The following is a 20,485-nucleotide window of genomic DNA, read 5'->3' on the forward strand; positions in this document are numbered from 1 at the left end:
ATTCGATTCGATTCTCGATGCAGCTCAATAATATATTACATCCTCAATTTTATAATCTATATTACTGCACATGGCTACTTTTTCATCAATTAATACAAGCAGTTAGATAAATTAACTTTTATTTAGAAAGTTCTTAAATCAGAATGTCAAAATAAATGTCTTTATTACTAGTGTTGCATGATACAGATACTAGAAAGGTATCTCGATACACCAGCTGTTAAAAACGGTGCAATACTCTTTATTAGTATCAGTATTAGTATCAATACTTTTAGAATAGCCTGATGCTTTATTTTCTATGAGTTGAGTGGATGCATGACCTGAGCACTAGCTTTAATAATACAATAATAATAATAATAATAATAATATATTTGATTTGTAGGGCGCTTTATAGTTGTGGAGGAAATCCCAAAGCGCTAAATTGTAAAAGAACATAAAAGCTAGAAAAATTGTAATCTCGACAGCATTGCAAATGAGGGTAAAACCTCAATGTCCCTTTTCGAGAATAAATAAAGTTTTCAAATCAAATCAAATCAAATTGGCTGTTACAAAGTCATTATGTATTATTCTTGTATTAAATAGTTGTAGGCTATGTTATCAAAGTCAAAGTCAAAGTCAAAGTCAGCTTTATTGTCGCTTCTCTTAACCCATTCAGTGCCATTCATGAGAATTCTCGTTTCTGGGCCTAAGTCGTTCAGTGCCATAAACGCTTTTTAATACCCTATTCAATGTCAGGGAGCTGTATTTTGCCTGAAAAAGGCATACTGGGACTCCGAAGGTGCAGTACCGGCCGCATCCTAACATGCGGCGGTATCGAGCACCATTTGAAACTTTGTGTATTGGGCTGTGCGTCGATTATATGGGTCCGGGCGGACTTTTCTTTGTCGGGCAGGCCGAGCGGTTATAACGCTTGGATTGAGAAGAAACAATTACTCCTGATCCGTGTTCTGTGATGGGTTATGTTGGCGAAACGATGGACATCAATACTTGGAATGGCGATCAGATAATTGGAATAATCTTTTCGGGGTATATCCTAGTCAAGGTAAGGGCTATATGATATCAATCTTGCGTTGATCCAAGAATGTTTTCATTGCGATCCGAGCGTATGTGTGTAACGCTAGTTCATAACGTATTCCGTTGGTGACGATCAAAGCATCACCCCCCCCCCCCCGCGCCTTTCATGCATTCATGATGAAACATAATACCTATCATATGCATTTGATTTTTTAATTGTAGTGTGTGTAGGGACAAAACGCCAATGGATTTAGTATAATACACGTTGCGGCTTATAATCAGCCTCCCAGGAATTATCCCGGATCATTCCCAAATAACACTCATATTCACCACGGTATAAAACGGGAACGTATGGATGGACATTTTTTTTTATTTTTTGCATCTTGACCGGAAGAAACTCAGTGTCAAATGACAATAGTATTGTATCCATAGCTATAATATAGAATATAGTTATAGCTCTACAAACAAGGTGACGGACTCCATTAGTTTAATGCGTGGCCTCGCATAGCCGTCGCCCGGAAGCAGCGTGGCACAGAATGTGTTAATGTGCAAGACATACAGCAAAATTTAATTGTGTTTCCCCCTTCCCACGGTGTATATAAAAAATATCTAATATAAACATAAAGTAACATATGACACTATAAACATAAAGTAACATATGGGACACGATGTACACACAATATACAGGACTATATATACAGTAAGACAGAGGGTAGCCGCTGCGTCTGCTCGTGCCGCCATCTTTTATTTTTTCAATTGTAATCCTAATTAATAGGAAAAAGTCACATGTGTGCATGGATAATGTTTCTGAATATCCACTAAGCATTTTATTCAAGTTTCTTTCTGGCAGAAGACATGTGCAGGAAAACCATCAAAGGAGAGGATGTAGAGGTGGTCCTTGACACCTTGGTATTACACTGGACGATAGCACTTTACAAACGTTATCAACAGAGACTCACAGCCATCCGATCCCTGATCCACAAAGCACTCACAATCATTCATGACCCAGACCACCCACACTACCAGCACTTTACCCCTCTGCAGCGGGTGCTGCAGCGGGTGATTCGCTCCGCGGAGAGGGTGATCGGCTGTCCCCTGCCTTCCCTCAGGTCCCTGCACGACTCCAGGGCGCTGAAGAGGGCAAAAAAGATCATGGCCGACCCCTCCCACCCCGGCCGCAGCCTTTTCACCCTGCTTCCCTCTGGGAGAAGGCTGCGGATTCCAAAGGCTGTGCAAGCCCCCCCTCCCCAAGTGACACTGGCACAATAACAATGACACTGGCAAAAATACTGCACTGGGACTGACTGGAACTCTGCACTTTATACACTTTATATATATATATATTTATTGTAATTATTAATCATTCACTGCACTGTCTTTGTCCTGTGTCTGTTGTTGCTGTTGTTATGTGGAAAAAAGATTTATGGAAAAATGCATACACTGTAATTGTCGAAACAATTACCAATGTGTTTACACATATGGCTTATTAAAGGAATCTGAATCTGAATCTAAATCTGAATCATGATGCTCTGTGGATATCATGACGCTCTGTGAATATCATGACACTGTGAATATTATAACACTGTGAATATCATGATGCTCTGTGGATATCATGATGCTCTGTGGATATCATGACTAAATGAGTCACATTAGGGAAACAGCAAGAGCTAAATGTGTCCCACTGATACATCCCCAACAGGGTTGATGAGGCGGCCATTACCCTGGTGGAGTGGGCTCTGATCTTGGCCGGAGGTGTTTGCCCTGCTTTAGTGTCTGCAAAGGAAACAGCCAGTGAAAAAGGTGCTGTTTGGAGAGCGCTCTACCACTGACCAACTCATCATGTCTTTCTCCCTCTCACCCACATGGGGAGGAGAGTAAAAAGCCCTCAGGACAATCATCCCTAGAATGTAAATAACTTATAATGTTCTTAGGCAATGAAGATGAGGTATGGTCTTAGCATGGCACCACTGCCATCTCCATTGATGGTTGACATGCTTCGCAGATGTAAGAGCCAAAAGTCTTGATATGTCTTGACAGAAACGATGTCTGATCCAGTGGTTCAAAAGGTTCCTGGTTTAGACTCAGTGACAGCAAGGCTGAATCCCATTGCAGTAATCAGGCGCCACATAATGGGATTTATTTGACTCGCTCCTTGAAGGAAGCTCTTTAAAAGAGAATGGCTGAATAATGGCTTGTCATCTAAGCCCTTGTGACAAGCAGAGATGGCTGGAGCGTAGACCTTCACAGTGGAGAAGGACAGCTTCTGCAGTAGCAACTGGAGATAACGCACTGCTTGCTGGCCTCCCGGCCACTGCCACCAAGCCTCTTCAACTCATTCAGAACGCCGGGGCCTCAAACCTACCAAAGTCGGCCCATGTCACCCCACTTCTTAGGGACCTGCACTGGCTCTCCATTGCTGCACAAATCCGCTTCAAGGCCCTTGACCTGGCCTACACACCCTCAAGACCCCTACGCTCTGCATCTTCTGGCCGCCTCAGACCTACTCCTATCCAAGCTCCGGGAGGGTCATCAAAGAGAAGTCGCCTATTCTCAGTCCTTGCCCCACAATGGTGGAATTAACTACCCACCCCAGTTAGGACAGCCGAAACCCGTCCAATCTTTCGCCGTTGACACTTCTTCAACCATTATCTGTAATAATAATTTAAAAAAAAAATTAGAAAAATTTAAATCTAACCCTACCTAACCTTACTGTCATGCACTTGTCCTAATAAACTAACCTACACTGTAGCACTCAACACTGAACATTGTTACTCAGCTGATAGAGTTGTGCCCTTCCTGATGACTTGTCGTACAGAACTTGTAAGTCGCTTTGGATAAACTTGTAAGTCGCTTTGGATAAAAGCGTCAGCTAAATGACTAAATGTAAATGTAATGTAATGAGATAAGCATGGACCGTTTCAACAGGACAAGAAATGGGGTCAGTGTTTCTCTCTCCACGCCATTTCTGGAACACGAGCCACTTTCCGGCACATGCGGTGGTGGTGCACCGAGCTGGAGTGCTCCGGCTGGTTCTGATGACCTCGAGGAGGCTCTTTTTCCATGATTGTAAAGCCCAGCAGAGTGAGCCGTCCTCTGAATTACACAGAACCAGAATGTCTTCCAGGTAGAAAATAATAATCATTCCCTGGTGGCATAACAGTCCCAATGACATCTCCGCGCACTTGGAGAACTTACTGCAAACAGTATTCTCTGGTACGGTCCTGGAAGGCGAAGTGGAGAAACCTCCTGTGGGGGCGGAAAGTTATATGAAAGTAAAGTCTTTCAATATAGATGTGAGCCAATCACCCGGCATGACAACCCAACAGCTGTAGCATTCTGGGCTGAATGTTTTGATCTTTTGACCTTTGGCTGGCAAGAAAGTGACCTGATCTCGACCACTTGAACCAGACGAGGGGGGGTGAAGAGAGACGCGGTTGTGACTGTCGTCCACTGCCACCTCCGAAGTGCCACTAGCAGGAAGGTACAGATGGCAGCACTTGTGTTTTATGAGCTTCAATGGAATATTGCTCTTTCAAGAAAATGTAATGCATTCAGTCAAACAGTTTATTTTAATGCAACAGCAACTTGTTGTGGGAGCACAGGTGCTAGCCCAACTCCCAGAGCCTTCACCTCATCCAAGCAGGACCTTCCCCAGAGAGGGGCCTGGTGGGGAGCCTGGAACCTGGTCTTCTGTGCCTCCAGTCAGGGTGGTCTGCGACAGCCAAAGGTGACACTGGGTCATCAGGGACCATGACTATGCCAGTGTGGCTACTGCCACCATCTAGGTCAGTGGTTCCCAAAGTGGGGGTCGCGAGCCGCCACAGGGGGGTCGCGAGATGATTAAAAAATAATAATAATAAAAAAAAAGATTTCCAAAAAGAAAATATATATATATATTTTTTTTAATGCAGTCAGGCCACTGAACTTAGAAGCAGGCCAGGCCAGTGTTTCTAGTTGCAGCGGCGCAATAGTTAGATAACCTAGGTGGGAAACAACTCACACAAGTTGGTGAACTATCTCTCTCTCTCTCTCTCTCTCTCTCTCTCTCTCTCTCTCTCTCTCTCTCTCTCTCTCTCTCTCTCTCTCTCTCTCTCTCTCTCTCTCTCTCTCTCTCTCTCTCTCTCTCTCTCTCTCTCTCTCTCTCTCTCTCTCTCGCTCACACACACGCACACACACAAAGGGAGCCGCATGTGATTGGTGGAGGCGGGACCCTTACAAAAAACAAAAAATCCATCAAAATCAGTGTTGTTGCTAATCATTGACACGTGCTAGCCTGTAATAATCCCCCCCAGAAAAATCTACTTTGCATTTGATATATTGCAAATATCTGCCATCACACACACTGGCATTTAAAGGGTTAGAATTATAAAATGAATTAAATATGTGGTGTTATGATCAGGGCTGAAGTTGAATAAAAGATTTATGAAAGAAAAAGTGGTAAATTATTTCAACATATAGTAATATTTTATGGCGTTTTTGAAGAGGACAATAAAGTCCCTTATGGTAAGAGTGAGTATTTTTTTCAATCTGACATTACAAAAAAACAGGAAATCCATCAAAATCAGTGTTGTTGCTAATCATACATATGCTAGCCTGTTTTTTAACAATAATTTGTGATGCCATCACAAACACTGACATTTACAGGGTACAAATAAAAAAAACTGCACCAGAATGCAGGAAATGGTGGGGGACCCCCGCTTAAAAAGTGGCCTGACTGGGGCTATATTTCGCACTATATTTCCTGGCCTGAATGGTTTCCCCAGTCCGGCCCTGGTTGAAAGCCTCCAATGCTTATTAGTGTGTGTGCGTTTGAATGTTTGCATGTTTCAACCATACATTTCCATTTTTGACCTCCTATAATAGTGGGGGTCGCGGCTCTCTGACACTGGGTCTCATTCCCGAACGAAGTTACGACAAGAAATTTCGTCTTAGCCAGATTTCGGCCCATTTAAGACATATTAGGGCTGGGAGTGGGAGTCCCCAAATTTTCCTGAGATCAGATTTGATCGTGGCTGAGAGCAGATTTAAGAGTGCTGAGAAGCACTCTTAAATCTGGTCTCAGCCACGATCAAATCTCATGATTGATTGACTAATTTAAAATGTCATTATAACTTGAAAGACTGTGTTCTCATAGTGATTCCTTCACGTCAACGCTACAGGCCTCCTTGGAATTAATTACTTAATCATAATTAAAATAAATATGACAATATTTGTACGATAAGAAATTACGCATTTGATGTCGGAAAAATAAATAATATGGATTCATCTGATCACAGGGCAGCTGCTTAACCATATCTGAACCAGCTATTTTGGACAAATGTATAATTACTTTAATTACTCAGATATTCAAACACAATTATGCAATTATTGTGAAATGATTGAAAATAATAATTATTTAATGCCTTCTGTGGAATTTGTATTTCTTATTTGTTACACATCTGTTTTAATGATTAATTATATACATTTGAAAGAATGCAGGTCAACATGCAATGTATCCCATTGATTGGTATACAATGGGACAGACCTTTGTTTGATTGATTGATTGAAAACTTTATTAACAGATTGCAGAATGGGTACAGTACAGTACAGCTCAATTACATAAGGGGATGCAGACCAGAGAAATAATTTCGTCTTGTTTACATCAGGGTCCCCCATTTTCAATTCATCATAACATATATGACACACACGACACAGATAGACAGTACTGCTACATCTATACATTTATGACATACCAGATTTGCAAATACAGTAGTTTGTGATACAAAAAGAGTCCAGAAAAGAGAGTACATTTGACATAGAAACTGTTGGAGGAGGTTGGGTAGGAGGGGTGGGTGGGGGATAGACTTACACTGTACAAGCAAAACTGTACATTGGAATATTGACAAAACCATACTTGGTCATTTACTGTACATTGGAGGGGGTTGGTATAGCTATAAACCTGCATTCCTTCGAATATATCATTAATCAATTAAACTTATATTGAAATACACTATATAGCCTATACACCAACACTGAAATGACAGTGGATAAATAAATAAGAACTAAAGCTAATCGGTGGAAATAGACTGCATTAATATTCCATAACAAGTCTTGTGTGCGCCTACGAATAAACAGTAGCCTATAGGCTTAATTATGGAATAATAAGCCATACTGCGTTCATTCATTACGCCCGCCGTAGGCTATATATATTATATTTCATTCATTCATTCATATACAGTACTGCACGCGCGTGTGTGTGTGTGTGTGCGCGCGCTGCGGCAGGTGTACCGCGAGCTGTATATGATGCCAATACATTAATCTAATCTAGTTTTGATGGCGCGCAAGCGTGATTACGAAACCTAGCCGCATTTCTCGGAGACGCTCTCTGATTGGCACTGACTGACGCTAGGTTTCGTAATCACGCGGCTCGCAAGACTCGCAAAGCACTTCCGCCATTCCATTTGCACACAGCTGCGTCACTAGTTGCCTTATAAGGAGCTCTGGAGGCGTTGTTTTGTATGCAAATGACCTGAACGGGAACGCGCTTTCGAGTTTAAGACAGAATGCCATTCTCCAAGCAGATATCAGATCATATAATTTGTGCGACCTTTTCAGCCACTTAAGACATATTACCAGCATGTTCAGGACTCAGAGTGAACTTGTCATTGATTATGTCTCAGTGGTTCCAAGATAAGTCTTCCAGAATATATCTTTGAAAAATTTTCGGGAATGAGACCCACTGTTATTTCGGGGGTCACGGCCTGAAAACTTTGGGAACCCCTGATCTAGGTCAGGAGGAGAATTGGGCTATAAATCTTGCTCACCTTGGCACACCAGGCAGCAGAGATTGCCCAGATTCGGGACTGCCAGACAGGAAGCATATGTATAAGAAGTGGCTTTGGCCCCGAAAAGAGCTGCTGGGACATCTCTACGTCGCTCTTTGTTATTGAAGTCACCATTGAGGAAGAAAAGTTCACGTGAGGTGCAAGAAGAATGTGGAGAATAATATACCATATATTCATATTAAAGCAATATTATCCTGATGTGACAGGGGCTGGCAAAACAGCCCTTGCAGAAAAAACAATAGCTTTTTTGACATAATTGCATTTTCTATCTACAATGTAACTTGCACTGTGTTTAAGGTATTGAAGGTTTATTTATTTCTTTATTTCTTTATTTCAGATCCCCATTAGTCACTGCCTCAGCAGCGACTATTCCTCCTGGGGTCTGGATACAAACATATAAAAATCAAACAAGAATAATCAATAAAACAACATAAAAAACAAAACAAATATCAATAAAACACCAATAAAATATATTGAACATTAAACAAATCAAAATCAGACGTACAAACAAATATAGAACAATAACAAATATACAAACATATAGAACAAATCAAATATCAATAAAACAACAAATATCAATAAAACAACAAACGGAGACATCTCAGAGAAAACTAAAATTCAAATTCACATTCTTTGTCCTTCATGATCTGACTTTTTATAATTGAATCTGATAAGTTACCATTTATAGGTGGCATGTTGTTTCTTATAGTATTTACTTTATTTGTGAAATAGTTATTGAAATAATTTGTATCCAAGGGCATAGTGATGAAACCATCCCCCGATTCAATAAATGATGGTTGCTCCTTAGGTCAGTGTCTAGCCAAGGTGCTTTGATAGATCTTACAGTACATTTTTTTATGGGCACATGCTTGTCACAGACAGAGGAAAATAACTTCATAAATTCTGCTAGGGCTTCTTCAGTATGCATACACTCAAATACACTGTCCCACTTTATGTTGTGCACGTCTTGAATAAATAAATTATCACAGAAATGTTTATAGATTCTTTTATGTATGATTTTAGGACCTGCTTTGGGGACTTTTCTTGCCATAGCAATCATGTTATAATCACTGAATCCAATTGGCACTGAAACAACTTTTGAACATCCACTGAATTAGTAAAAATATGATCTATACAATGCTTGCTGATACATGGTTGCTATGCTGTTGAACTAAATTCTGCTCAAAGGAAATGTGCTTACCGTCTTATCCAGAGTCAGACAATAAGATAGATGCCAATTTCATCTCTGTGCGTTCAGTATAGAAAGCTATCCAGCTGCAAGCTAGCCTAGCTTAGCACAATTGAATGGAAACGGATACGGACCAGCTAGCCTAGCTGTTGGCCAAAAACACCTATCCTAGAGTTTTAAACTAAGCTAGTGTTCCGTATTCACTTCCATTATTAAGCTAGCTTGGAGCCAAATAGCTTTCTACTGAATGTAGAGGAAATTGGTATCTATCTTATTGTCTGACTCTGGAGAAGACAGTAAGAGCATTTCCCATAATGTTGGTGTGTTCCTTTAAACCCCAGATTTAAGCCCCTAGCCAAAAACAGACTTCTGCAGCTAGCATAGTTGACAGCAAACTCTCTTATACTCACTAATTTATTTTATATTTAAGTTAGCGAAATGGGGTTGTGATTATCAGTTCAAATGCAACAAACATTTTACAAAAATCATCGCCAATACCGTAAAGGTGACAGGACATAATGCTCTCTGATTGGTGTTCGCTCTTTCAAAAGAGGGGGTAGAAAGGCAAAGAAAGTTGAAGACTGGTCAGCGTTTTTGAGCGATGTCTTGCGACAACATACAAGGATTTCACTCTGGCTGCTCTCCACTGTGCTCCAGTGCTCTTCCCAATAGGCAGGAAGCTTTCTCATCAAGCAGCCTGTGAGGTTAGCATCATAGATAGATATCACTAGATAGCTCAAGGCGGAGTCTCCCGTGTAGTTCACCGGCGGCCATCTTGCTTGAGTGGATTACTGCTTTAAGGTGATGATCTGCACAAACAAAATCGAAATCTTGACGGATTTACAAACGGTTTGGTTTATTACAAATGTTATTAACGTGGCTATGATTCTTGCTTGGAAGAATTCTTTTAATAATTTTTTTTTTCTTTTATATGAAAGTCCATTATATGTATGCAGTATGATAACTACATCTCTGACGTTTTTAACAAACCAAACGGTTGAACATTTTGACCATAGACATGCATGTTATGAGTGGGCATGCTCCACCCACGCAAGATGGCCACCATGTGGCAATGTCGGTCTCCGTTGGCCAGCAGCGCGGGTGAGTCATCTAATGATATATATATCTATGGTTAGCATACTGTCTCAGAGGCCACTAGTGAGATTGACCAGCCTGTCAGGAATGTGGCTCATGCTATTTGAATCAGACACCTGTTAGCCTGTTGCTAAACGGCCTCGGAGGAGGCTTGCCCATGAAACAGCCTGTAAGCAGTGTTAATTTAGTCAACGAAAATGATAACTAAATATGGTCGTCAGCAACGCTTTTCCCCCTGACGAAAACGAGACGAGACGTCAGTGGAGATCATGTGACACTAATGTGACGAAATTATTCATGCAATGTTGTTGACTAAAAACGACGACACAAAATGTAGTTTGCAAAAAAAATCTTTCTAAACGTTTATTTAACATCAACTTCAATTTTACTTGCTACTTGCGGGATGATCCTATGTTCCCCGGGTCCTATGTTCCCCGCTTGATTGATTAATAGATTGAAAATGTTATACATTTTTATTATTTTATTAATTATTAATGTCCGCCTTGTTTCGAACTGGTTAAGCTTAGGCCCTCTTTCGAAGTTGGTTAAGGTTAGAGTTTGGAATCAGGGCTGGTGGTCTAAAATGTTCATTCAATCAATCAATCAAGCGGGGAACATAGGACCCGGGGAACATAGGACCCGGGGAACATAGACATACTCCCCTACTTGCTAGCTAACAGGAACTTGTTTGCCGACAGGAAAGTAACAAACATAATTGTCCGTGCGGAACCCTTATCCCCAACACATCGTTCCGTGGGTGTGTGTCGCTAGTTGTATGGTCTTAGGGGCACCACTGTTATGCTGGGGGTGTTGTTTCCCCCCGGGAGATATGGGAGGACGGACCGTATGTTACGTTGTTGTTGTGAAGATAGCGTATTAGCAGGTAGGCAGCTGTGTTGTGTATGAGAAGGGAATTATCAACCTGTAAAACCCCATATTGAGCTGGAAATAAAGCACCATACAGAAAAGGAAACTCTCCTCTTTCTTCCCTACATTACTGCATGACGGATTGCTACATTATGTTGATCCACCACAATAGAACACATTAAATAGCTTACATAAGTCTAACCAGCTAACACTAACGTTTTTGCTCACGCCAATTTATGAGGCTGTAACTGAGTGGCGAGACTAAACAAAAAAGACTAAATCGAGACTAAACGAAGACTAAAATGCTCAGACCTGTAGTTGACTAAAACTGACTAAACGAAAATATGATGAAAACGAAAAAGAGCATTTGACACATGACTAAGACTAAAACTAAAATAGCTGATGAAATTAACACTGATTATCAGCCTCAAAGGCTGCAAATACAATTACTTTTCAAGAATGTAGCTCATTCTCTTTGAGTCAATTATGCATCTGTCTCTGGGGCACCTGCTGTTATGAAGAGCTGTGCCAATTAGACTATATCTTCTGAAAGTATACTTTTTATGTATTCAGAAAGTACAGTATACTAAAGTTGTGTTAAATTGAAACCACTTAAGTTGTACTTCGTGTGTTAAAGATTGTACTTCAATTGTACTGCTTAAATACATTCAAATTATACTTCTGATGTATTTTTGTTTACTTTTGCTTACCTAAATAGCACACTTTTAATACTTACTTAAGTACAACTTGTGTTTGGTAAACATCTCTGTTTTTTGGTCCATTGTAGACTATCTCTACAGTTTGTCAGTAGTGTGTAAGTTGACTCTGGGTATGTAGACTTTCAACTTACATAAGTAGACTGTCAACAGGGTAATTTCAACAGACTTTCAACAACTTACTTTTAATTTGTAGGTAGCAGGAGCGTTTAAGGTTAGCTTCAAGGTAAGGGATACATTTATAAACAACTTATTATTAATTTAACACTTTGCAATAATTTATTGATGCAAATAATTTATGATTTTATTTATGTCAAATTGTCTTGACATAGGCCCTACTGCTAAATATTTACAGTATTTTCTTTTTTGTGAGCAGGGTGAATACATATAGTGCTGACCCGAATACTTCAAAGCTTCAATCACTGCCATGGAAATGTATGTCAAAATCACTATTAGAATGCCTTGTTACACCCGTGCAGCGATCACTCACGTGGTTCTGTCATTCTGTCATTCTGTCATTTTGTCATTCTGTCATTCTGTCATTCTGTCATTCTGTCATTCTGTCATTCTGTCATTCTGTCATTCTGTCTGTACCAGCCATAACTTCTACAGTTCTGATCCGATTTGGTCATACCCGCACAGCGCTGGAGGGGGTATTGCAATCACTCCTGTGGTTCTGTCAAGCTGTCATTGTGTCATTCTGCCTGTCTGCACCAGCCTTAACCTCTACATTTCTAATCCGATTTGGATGAAACATCGCCCGTAGGCCAAGCAGGCCAAGGACCAGGATTCTCGAATATTTGTCAAATCGGTCAACGACAAGTATTTTATTTAAATGAACTTCCATCATTGCCCAGTGAAATCAATAATGATGGTAAACATAAAGACCAGAGGGCACTACGACACAAAGCCTGAGCCTCACCTAGTCTCCTGTAATCAGATCAGTAACACTTAACATGCTGAATCAGCCTTGAATTGTAGGTGAAATACCTAAGCATTAGAAAGATAATTTTCCCAGTGAATCTTAGTTACATCAATATTGTGCTGTCAGAACAGTAGGTTAAGTAGTATATTTAATGTTCGTTATGGCGAATTGTCCTCTGTCATCTTGTTATATGTCCATGAAATCTAGTGATATGTGTACAAAATGTATAATTTTTCCAGCAAATATCTCAGATTAGTATATTGTTAACTCTTTCTACGCCAAACCCGACTTTACTCAGTTTCGTCGCCAACCGGTGAGCGCCAAACCCGACTATACTCCTTTGATCTTTTTCCTTTGATCCCCATTCGTATTTTTTTTTTAATCTTTTTTCCCCTCCCTTTTCCTCAGTTTTTTTTTCTCCCATCCCAATGTTAGTCGTTATGCCAATTCCCAATCCCCTTCCTGGTCGCTGCGCACCTACCCCCCACAGTCGGTCTGGGAGAGTGGAGGCTATCACGTGCTTCCTCCGACACACGTGTAGCCAATCAACCGCTTCTTTTCACCTGGCAGCGCGGACTCTCACTGAGAGGGTGTAACGTGTGGAAGGATCACACTACCCCCCTTAGATCCTATCCTCGCTGAGCAGGCGCCCCGACCGAACTGTAGGAGTCGCTGTTTACAACGACCAGGACCCACCCACCAGCTTTCCCACCCCTAACACTGCCAATTGTGTTAGTATGAACGACCAGCCAAGTTGATAGCAATGCGGAGAGCTGGGCTCGAACTCAGCGTCTCCTGCATTGGTGGCGAGCGCCTTGCCCACTACACCACCTAGCCGCCCCCTTTGATCCCCATTCTAAACACTCGCGCAGACCTCCCTGTATCTCCCTTGCACCGCTGCCTACGTTAAAATTGCAATGCCGATCGAATCCTGCCAGGTGGCAGTATCGCCTACCTTTTGAACTGGGATAGTTTAGTGTGGGGCCACTTTAGTGTGGGGAGTGTCTGCAAGAACCCCTCCCCCTCAGAGGGAATAGACCTGTCGCTAAACCACGCCCCAAAATAGAATTTGTCCAATCATATGCAGCAAAATCCTCGCTGCACAAACCTCAGTCAACCTAGGTTTTAGGTTGTATCAAACCAGACGGCTGTGATCGCAACCACTGTCAAGAGTTCAGTTTTATGGGCGGCTAGGTGGTGTAGTGGGCAAGGCACTCGCCACCAGTGTGGAGACGCTAGGATTCGCGTGTTCGAATCCAGCTCTCCACATTGTTTTCAGTTTAGCTGGTCGTCCGCAGTAATACACATTGGCCGTATTACGGGGAGGGAAAACTGAAGGGTGGGGATCGAACGTTGTGAACAAGCGACTCCTACAAGTCGGTTGGTGCGCCTGCGCAGTAGAATCAGGAAGTGTCGGGGGCAGCGTGAGCCTCCCACGCGTTACTCCTCGACACTGAGAGATCGAGCTGCGCAGGTGAAAAGATGCGACTGCTGTTACCTCAAGTACCGGAGGGGACTTGTGCTATGTATGACTTAGTCCACATTGCAGCCGGCTTGTGGGAGGCAAGAAACAGCGTTCGTGACAGGGGAGGGTTGAATTGGATGATACGAAATTGGGATGGGAGAAAATATAGAAAAATGGGAGAAAAAGTGGATAAAAAAAAAAAAAAAATCAGTTTTATGTTATTATCTAAATAATATCTGATGGTGAAACGCTGTGCGTGGGGTACCTGTAATTCAGACACCAGGTACCCCGAAAGACTGGATGGAGGAGTATATTTTGTACCTTTTCCGAAGCCCATACGAAAACTACAGAAGTGCAAGCGGTGGATTGTGTTGTGTCGTCGACCACATAAACAACTGAACGTGAAGACCATTACCAAGGACACTTATGTTTGCTCAAAGGTAAGGTCAATTCATAAAGACATAATATTTGACGGCATGTATTAGAAACGTAGACCAAACTATTAGTTTGCTAACGTTTGACTTTGACTGCGAACTAGCTATCGTGTATCCAGCCCAGTTAGCCAACGTTAGCAGCTAGCTAACGTTAGCTGCCAACATGTTATATATCTACTCGTCCTCGCTAGTTAGCTGGTGTTTTTAGCTAACTTTGGCTTCTGTCTTTTCACCCCAAAGCACTTCAGAGATGGGAAGCCAACTCTGGAAAATCCAGATCCCATCCGGGCTCTCGTGTCTGCTCCGAAAAGACACAGACCCTCACCCAAAAAAAGGTACAATACCGCAGATATTTCTGCATCATAACGTTAAGTTCTAGCTCTGTTATCAATACATCTAACTGTGTTATCAATTGCTCTGAGATTTTATCGCCTCAAACCTATTGTTTCCCGTATACACGAGTATACACTTATACACAAGTAATTGCGATCGCGACGGGATCACTGGGATTATTCTTTTTGGAGTACCTTCTGGCTAAGGTAAGGTCAATTCTATGTCTATTTTACCGAACCTAAAACATGTTTTTGTACCTGAACAAAGGATATGGAGAGGGCTTCAGCGTTCTTATTTTGTTTCAGGTAGGTGCTCTTTGGATTAAATCCGGGGTAGGATTCGCTTATATAAGAAAGGTTGAGATCCAAGGCAGCTCTACAGTTTTTAAAAAGCCTTTAATAAGTGGCTTACATTATTTAGAAAAATCTTTTAAAAGTCCAACATGTTTCGGCCTACACCCTGAAGAAGGCCATGTAGGCCGAAACATGTTGGACTTTTAAAAGATTTTTCTAAATAATGTAAGCCACTTATTAAAGGCTTTTTAAAAACTGTAGAGCTGCCTTGGATCTCAACCTTTCTTATATATGTTTTTGTACCTATCACAATGTCGTATTTTACCGGACCTAATGGGCATAATGCATATAACGCATCATATCTCGCGATCTATGAAAAAAGACTGGATTATTTTGGAAAGGGGCGATGTTTAGCGTGTAATAGCGCACAAACTAAAGTATATAGAAATAAACCGGTTTGTTAATGTTGGACTATAAACAATGCCTGTCAAATGAGCCATACTATTGTCTCCATAGCTATAATACAGAACACACGATGGGTCCGCAAACATTGCGAAAATGGTCAATAACGCTGGCGCCATTGAGTAGAGATGAGAACACAGCGTGGCGGTCAATGAGTTAACACTTTCTCTGCCAAGGACGCCTAAACTCGTCATTCCCCGCCATGCTAATTCTGCCAATGACGCCGTAACACGTCATTGAGATCAATATTTCAAAAATCTGTGATCGCAATCATATTTCTCCCCCGGAGACTTGAGATCTACTGTTGATCCCCTCTCAACTCTCCAACGGTTCAAGAGCGCCATCTGGTGGCGGATCGGCGGATCGCCCAAACCGGAAACCGGACTTGAGCGCGACACAATGGATAGTGATCCGTTACCAATAACTCGATAAACAACATGATTTGGACGTATATACTATTATACAACCTGGAGATGGATCGCATATTTCAACATCCCATAATAAGAATATTTTTGCTCCACGCTCATCGCCCAACGCTACGAGGAAGCTGCGGTGAGTTTCAGCGTTTTTTTTACCGTGTTCGATACAACCTGCTCTAATGATCATATCACCCACACTAGATGAATCATCTAACGTTGGCCACGGAATTATAAACGACCCCCCCCCCCATCCGGTCAACATCAGATGATAAGTAGTAACTTCTAGAAGCACGTCCATTTGAATTTTTTTATCTCGCGCAGATCGCTATCAAACTGTATTTGATCATCAATATAATGCATTTAGGGCTATAAATCACGTTCTGGAGAATGCTGCAGAAAACGATAAAAACATATTTATACTTTAGACCGTATTTTAGTATGAATATGTGAATGAAAAAGTATAACGTTCCTACGTCCTGAACGATAGATAATTGACGTTGAATGGGTCATAGTAATGTCAATTTAGCAATACAATTTAAAAAGTTATAGCCCTGCAAAGAAGGGGAACTTATCCATAGACAAATAGAGCTGGCAGAGGATGGTATTTAAGCATTACATCACGCGCAGGAGTGGTTTGTGAACAATAAACCATGCCTAGGGGAGGTCGTTAGGCCCGAGGCGCAGCCGCACCAGCGGTGGTGTAAAGCTTTTATACAACTGCCAGATTCATCCAACCTTATTTCTATACAATAAACACACATTAATCGAAGATTTATTGAAAAAACCATCCGCCAGAAAAAGTTGTTCCCACAACTACAAAAAAGACAAGTTGCCTCCATGTGGAAGCAGCTTGAAGTGCATCCAACCAAACTAACACATCCAACTGTGTATTATTGGAATGATTGAGAGAAGTTGCCTCATGTGGAAGCAGCTTGAAGTGCATCCAACCAACTAACACATCCAACTGTGTATTACTGGAATGATTGATTGAAAATTTTATTACCAGATGCAGAATGGGTACATTCTGAACTGGCGCTGCTGTGATGGCTGCCTTTCTGATCGCTCCGACGAGACTGTGCTTTATTTTGTTAATTTTTATAGTATTAGGAGTTTTATTTGCACCAACTGTTGGTGCATTATATGTGTATGACCGTCAGTCAATCATTGACATTGGATTAAGAAAAACTTACCGTTTGGATTGCTCTCTGGATCGGATCGCTGAACAGCAGAAATGGCCCGACGAGATCCTTTGTTACGCCGACCACGGACAAGACAAAAAGCCGCGAAGACGAGGAAAGAGAGCCGGGGTCCGGAACAGACTGAGGTCCAAACGACACAGAACCACATTGCCCAGCATATTGTTGGCCAATGTGCAATCGATAGGAAACAAATTGGACGACATCAGAGCAAGGATCCAATTCCAGAGGGACATTCGGGATTGTAACGTCCTCTGTTTCACAGAAACTTGGCTGAGTCCAGATGTCCCGAACCATGCAATAGAACCGGCAGACCACTTCTTCGTTCTACGAAAAGACCGGACGGCATTAGAGTCACTAAAGAAGAAAGGAGGCGGCATTGCCTTCATGATAAACAAGGAGTGGTGCGATTTAGGCAACACAAAGGAAATGACTAACCACTGCTCCCCAGACCTGGAGTTTATCACGATAAAATGTCGACCCTTCTTCCTCCCAAGAGAGTTAACGTCCATCATCCTCATCGGAGTGTACATTCCACCACACGCGAACACTGAGGTCGCACTTTCAAAACTTCACGACGAGGTAAACAAACTCCAGGCAGCTAACGTTGACGCGGCCATTTTGGTCTTGGGGGATTTCAACAGCGCGCGTCTTAAAAAGGTGCTGCCGAATTTCTATCAGCATGTGACCTGTCCCACCAGAGGCGAGAACATATTAGACCATGTATACTCGCAATTTAAGAATGGGTACAAGTCACAGGCTCTTAGTCCATTCGGTAAAAGCGATCACGCCGCAATTTTTCTTTTGCCTAAGTACAAACAGTGTCTCAAGCGAACGCCGGTGGTCTCGCGAGAGGTTAAGCGTTGGACCGTGACGTCAGTAGAGTCACTCCAAGCAGTGCTGGGAAGCACAGAATGGAGTGTACTCCGTGATAACACAGCCAATATTAACGAATACACCGAAACGGTGATTGACTATGTCTGTACTCAGGTAGAAGTAATAATCCCCACCACCAAAATTAATATCTACCCAAACCAAAAGCCCTGGGTAGACAAATCCGTCCGTGAGGCTCTGAAAGTGCGCACATCAGCATACAACACCGGGCTGGTGACAGGCAACATGGAAGAACACAAGATGGCAAGATACAACGTCAGGAGAGCAGTAATAGAGGCAAAACGGCGTTACAGGGATAAAGTTGAACTTCAGTTTGAACAGGCTGACTCTAGAGGCATGTGGCAGGGCCTCAGAACAATGACAGACTACAAAGGAACCCCCCTCAAACTGAACAGTGACATCTCCTTAGCAAATGATCTCAACTCCTTCTATGCGAGGTTTGAGGCTGTGAATAACAACACCAGCCTACAAACCACGGCAATGGGGGGGGGGGGGTCTGCTGATGGAGACTCAGTGTTCAGGGTAACAGAGCATGAGGTGAGACGGATCTTTAAAAAAGTGGATATCAGGAAGGCAGCAGGACCGGACGGCATCCCCGGCCGCGTCCTAAAAGTCTGTGCCGACCAACTGGCCCCGGTATTCACTGACATCTTCAACCTGTCCTTGGAACAGGCCGTCATCCCCACCTGTCTGAAGAAGTCCACCATCATCCCTGTACCCAAAAAATCTACGCCCGCTTGCCTCAACGACTACCGCCCTGTAGCCCTCACCTCCATAGCCATGAAGTGCTTTGAGAAGCTAGTGAAGGGCTACATCTGTTCCTCCCTCCCCATCAACCTGGACCCTCTGCAATTTGCATATCGCCCCAACAGGTCCACGGAGGACGCCATAGCCCATGTGCTGCACACAGCAGCATCACATCTGGACAAGAGGAAGGGGAACTATGTGAGAATGCTGTTCATCGACTACAGCTCAGCATTCAATACCATAGTCCCCTCCAAACTCATAGCCAAGCTCAGGGACCTGGGCTTGAACTATGACCTGTGCCAGTGGGTCCTGGACTTCCTGACGGGCAGACCCCAGGTGGTAAGAGCCGGCAACTGCACCTCCTCATCCATCACGCTCAACATAGGGGCCCCCCAGGGCTGTGTTCTGAGCCCCCTCCTCTACTCCCTGTACACACATGACTGCGTAGCACAGCGGAACAACAACACCATCATCAAATTTGCTGATGACACAGTAGTGGTGGGCCTGATCTCTGCCAACGACGAAAGGGCCTACCTGGAAGAGGTAGAGAACCTGTCACAGTGGTGTCAGGAGAACTGCCTCTCCCTGAACGTCAGCAAAACAAAAGAGATGATTGTGGACTTCAGGAGGTCGGGGGTCAAGGACTACAGCCCCCTCAGCATCGACGGGGCACCAGTTGAGAGAGTGAACAGTTTCAAGTACCTCGGAGCCCACATATCCGAGGACTTGACATGGACCACACACATTGACAGTGTTGTGAAGAAGGCACGACAACGCCTCTACTTCCTCAGGCGCCTAAGGAAGTTCCAAGTCAGTCAGAAGATCCTTAGGAACTTCTACTCATGTACAATAGAGAGCATCCTGACCGGCAACATCACCTCCTGGTTTGGGAATAGCACTGCACAAGACCGTAGCAGACTACAAAGAGTGACACGTTCAGCCGAACGCACAATTAGAGGGGGGCTTCCCACCCTCCAGAACATTTACAACAAGCGGTGCAAGGGGAAGGCTAAGAGAATTATTAAGGACTCGAGCCACCCGAACAACTGCCTCTTTGAACTGCTGCCGTCAGGCAAGCGATACCGGAGTCTTATGGCGAGCACAGAAAGACTCAGAAGGAGCTTCTATCCCCAGGCCATCAGGCTGCTAAACGAACAATAATCGCTAAACGAACAATAATCACTATGCAACAACCATCAAATGCACACAGCACACACACCCACACGCACACACACACTCACTCAAACAAACAACACACTGCAGCACCCACTCTCCACACTTTAGATCACACAAACACACTTACACTTTATATTTATTGATAAAAGATTTGCACTACAACTCGTACACCTACTGTGAATTGTACCTAAACTGCACCTCGTCCATTTATGCCTTGCACTATATAGTATTGTATATTAGTACACTGCACAGTATTGTATATTGTATGGTAACTACGTCTACGAACATTGTACATATGTCTAAACTGAACACTGTGACCTCTTTTTTTTTTCTTCTAATTTTTACTATGTTTTTATTTCATACTTATCTTGTCATGCACAGTCTCTGGAGCGCAACAGTAAGAAGCATTTTGTACAAAAGTATTCTGTACTTCTGTATG

At 42.6% G+C, this 20,485-nt stretch overlaps 1 protein-coding gene across 1 annotated transcript in view; it reads right to left on the minus strand.

The window, feature by feature from the left end:
• gpc3 (glypican 3) overlaps nucleotides 1-20,485 on the minus strand; it is a gene marked incomplete at both ends in the record, with an annotated part of 307,783 nt that overhangs the window by 264,581 nt on the left and 22,717 nt on the right. The window lies entirely within an intron of this gene.

Source organism: Notolepis coatsorum (assembly GCF_963971535.1).
Source record: "Notolepis coatsorum genome assembly, chromosome: 16".
In the NCBI taxonomy this organism is placed as follows: Eukaryota; Metazoa; Chordata; class Actinopteri; order Aulopiformes; family Paralepididae; genus Notolepis; species Notolepis coatsorum.